The sequence below is a fragment of the Penaeus monodon genome, chromosome 24, assembly GCF_015228065.2.
Source record: "Penaeus monodon isolate SGIC_2016 chromosome 24, NSTDA_Pmon_1, whole genome shotgun sequence".
Classification (NCBI taxonomy): Eukaryota; Metazoa; Arthropoda; class Malacostraca; order Decapoda; family Penaeidae; genus Penaeus; species Penaeus monodon.
The window spans coordinates 24,381,897-24,382,249 of record NC_051409.1 but is presented as its reverse complement, the minus strand read 5'-3'; the positions used below and the strand labels follow the sequence as shown (position 1 = coordinate 24,382,249).

The window sequence follows — 353 nt, the reverse complement described above, 5'->3', positions numbered from 1 at the left end:
TTAGATATAACATAGATATTAACGTTGATCTCACCATAGTAGGACTATTAGATTGGCCATTTACTTCATACATATGTCCTCACCGGCCATATCCTGTTAGGCATGGGCACAACACCCCTGTCACCCCCAGCTTCCCATAAAACAACCCGCCAATACATAGTAGATTATCTACAAATGTAGTCAGGTATTATAGTGTCATGTCTTTAGAGGCTGTAACAACAATCATAAGTAAAAGTAAAATCCCATGTCATATTTTGTAAACTAATGGCTCTAATAAGGTTTACTCCAGTCTACTCAAGCCCTACGTAGTACGAAAATGTAAGCTGTCGCTCCTGCTGTCCACTAAAAATGGG

At 39.4% G+C, this 353-nt stretch overlaps 1 protein-coding gene across 1 annotated transcript in view; it reads right to left on the bottom strand.

Annotated features, from left to right (window-relative positions):
* Positions 1-353, bottom strand: part of LOC119588911 (peroxisomal N(1)-acetyl-spermine/spermidine oxidase-like) — a 34,945-nt gene that overhangs the window by 34,395 nt on the left and 197 nt on the right.